The sequence below is a fragment of the Sorghum bicolor genome, chromosome 1, assembly GCF_000003195.3.
Source record: "Sorghum bicolor cultivar BTx623 chromosome 1, Sorghum_bicolor_NCBIv3, whole genome shotgun sequence".
In the NCBI taxonomy this organism is placed as follows: Eukaryota; Viridiplantae; Streptophyta; class Magnoliopsida; order Poales; family Poaceae; genus Sorghum; species Sorghum bicolor.
The window spans coordinates 73051397-73054900 of NC_012870.2; positions in this window are offsets into that span (position 1 = coordinate 73051397).

Below are 3504 nucleotides of genomic sequence, written 5' to 3' on the forward strand. Positions count from 1 at the left end.
CAAGCAGAAACACATATCCACTTGTGGCCTTTAACACATCAGCATCAGATATCCAGTTTGCATCACAATAACCCTCTAATACCTTCGGGTATCCGGTATAGTGAATGCCATAGCTCACAGTACCTTTCAAATAGCGCATCACTCTCTCAAGAGCTTGCCAATGAATATCTCCCGGATTTGACACAAACCGGCTAAGTTTGCTCACTGCAAACGAGATATCAGGCCTCGTGGCACTAGCAAGGTACATCAATGAGCCTATAATTTGGGAGAATCTTAGTTGATCCCTTGCTATTCTTCGATTTTTCCTCAATAGCACACTAGGATCATAAGGCGTAGGAGCAGATTGACAGTCACTGTACCCAAAGCGACTTAAAATCTTTTCCACATAGTGGGACTGCACAAGTGTTATCCCACCATTGCCTTCTCTTGAAAGCTTAATGTTTAGAATAACATCAGCTTCTCCCAAATCTTTCATCTCAAAGTTATTAGACAAAAAGTCTTTAACTTCCTTGATCACAACAAGGCTTGTCCCAAAGATCAGTATGTCATCCACGTACAGACAAAGGATCACACCTTCACCCCCACCAAACCGATAGTACACACATCTGTCAGCTTCATTAACAGCAAAGCCGGCAGAAGTTAAGGTTCTGTCAAACTTCTCATGCCATTGTTTTGGAGCTTGTTTAAGGCCATAAAGGGATTTTAATAACTTACACACCTTGCCCTTTTCACCACTTGTTACAAATCCATCAGGCTGATCCATATAGATCTCTTCCTCTAACTCTCCATTTAGGAAAGCTGTCTTCACATCCATCTGATGAATGAGAAGACCATGAGAGGCAGCCAAAGACAATAACACTCGAATTGTGGTCAAACGGGCAACAGGTGAATAAGTATCAAAGAAATCTTCCCCTTCTCTTTGGGTATAACCCTTAGCCACAAGCCTAGCCTTGTACCTCTCAATTGTACCATCAGGCCTAAGCTTTTTCTTAAACACCCATTTGCACCCTATAGGTTTGCACCCATAAGGTCGTTCAACCACTTCCCAAGTTCCATTAGACATTATAGAATCCATCTCATTCCTTATTGCTTCCTTCCACAAGTCAGCATCAGGAGAGGAAAATGCTTCTTTAATGGTTGTTGGGGTATCATCCACGAGGTACACAATATAGTCATCTCCAAAAGACTTCACTTTTCTTTGTCTTTTGCTCGTTCGAGTGACTACATTATCATCCTCCTCAGGATAGTGAACATGGGGTTCCTCAGATTGTTCTATCGGAATAAATTGCTCATGGGAGTTTATAGACTCATGACTAGAAATATTAGGTGTACTTTTCATAGGAAACTCACTTTCAAAGAATGTTGCATCTCTAGATTCCATTATAGTACCAACATGCATATATGGTACTCCAGAGTTTATGATTAAAAACCTATACCCTATGCTATGAGTAGCATAACCAAGGAAAATACAGTCAACTGTCTTAGGTCCGAGTTTGCGTTTCTTGTTTATTGGCACATTCACTTTAGCCAAACAACCCCAAGTACGCAAATAAGAGACATTTACTCTTTTCTTTTCCCATTCCTCAAATGGTGTGATTTCTTTATTCTTAGTAGGAACTCTATTCAGGACATGACTCGCTGTCAATATCGCCTCACCCCACCATTCCTTAGATAGACCCGAAGTCTCTAACATGGCGTTAACCATCTCAGTTAGAGTACGGTTCTTTCTTTCGGCAATCCCATTGGACTGTGGTGAGTATGGTGGTGTCCTCTCATGAATAATTCCATGTTCTACGCAGAAGTCAGAAAAATCACTTGAAAAATATTCTCCACCACGATCGGACCTTAAGCGTTTAATTTTCCTCTCAAGTTGATTTTCTACTTCAGCTTTATAGGTTTTAAAATATTGTAATGCTTCATCCTTTGTTTTAAGCAAATACACATGACAAAATCTAGTACAATCATCTATAAAAGTGATGAAGTATCGTTTACCACCTTTAGTCAACTCACCATTCATCTCGCATAGATCGGAATGGATTAATTCTAATGGTGCCAAGTTCCTCGCCTCCGCAGCCTTGTGAGGCTTGCGAGGTTGCTTGGATTGCACGCATACATGGCACTTAGAACCTTTGACTAAATTAAATTTCGGGATTAAATTCATATTTGCTAGCCGCGTTAAACAACCATAATTAACATGACAAAATCGCGAATGCCAAATATTCGACTCATTCGAAATCACAGTATGGTTCACGATTTTATTACACACATCATGCATGGATAAGCGGAACAAGCCTCCGCAATCATAACCTTTACCAATAAAAGTTCCAAACTTTGAAAGTATAACTTTATTGGCCTCAAAGACTATTTTGTAGCCATCTCTACAAAGCTGTGAGCCGCTAACTAGATTCTTTTTGATGGAGGGGACATGCTGCACGTTCTTCATCAGCACCGTCTTTCCCGAAGTGAACTTCAGAATGACCGTACCAACACCAAGAACACGCGCATGAGATCCGTTCCCCATCAGTAAGGCTCCAGTGTTGCCGGCCTGATAAGAAGAAAACAAAGAGATGTCAGCACACACATGAACATTAGCCCCAGTATCCATCCACCACTCAGGTGAATGACAGACTGAAAGAACAGTAGGTAAATAATTACCATACCCAGATGTTCCTCCTTCAGCCTCGCCAATGACCATGTTTACTGACTTTTTCTCTTCTCGTTTAAATTTGCGGTCTGGACAACCACTCGCCCAGTGGTCATCGCTACCGCAAACAAAGCAGCCTCCTTCTGCCTTTTTCTTCTTAAAAGTTGCAGTTTGTTTTGGCTTCGGGTTTGTTCCTTGCTTGTTCTCTTGCTTGTTCTTTTTCTTATTACGGAATGTGAATTGCTTTTTCTTCTGCACCACATTGGCACTAGAAGACTCAACGCCTTTCCCATGTGTATCTTTTGCTCTCGCCTTCTCCTCAACATCAAGAGTTCCCATGAGTTCAGCAAGACCAAACTCTTTCCCCTGATGTTTTAGAGAAGTAGCAAAATCCTTCCAAGAAGGTGGCAGCTTAACGATTATACCGCCGGCCACAAACTTTTCAGGCAACACACAAGGAAATTGTTCTAGTTCCTTAGCTAGTGCCTGTATCTCATGTGCTTGTTCAATCACAGAACGGCTATCCACCATCTTGTAATCAAACAATTGTTCCATGAGGTACAGCTCGCTACCAGCATCAGAAACCCCGAACTTGGCCTCAAGCGCATCCCATAATTCTTTAGCAGTGGAGCAAATAATATAGTTGTCGACATACTTTTTATCGAGCGCACTTATGACGGCGCCTCTGAAGAGGTTATCAGCAGCCATGAACGTTTTCTCCTCCTCAGGAGTAAACTGTTCAGGCTTCCCCTTCGCGACGTCATAGCAACTCATAGCAGTCAACCACAATATCATTCTCGCGCGCCACCGCTTATAGTTTGAACCATCGAACGCATCCGGTTTTAACGCAGCAGCAAAAC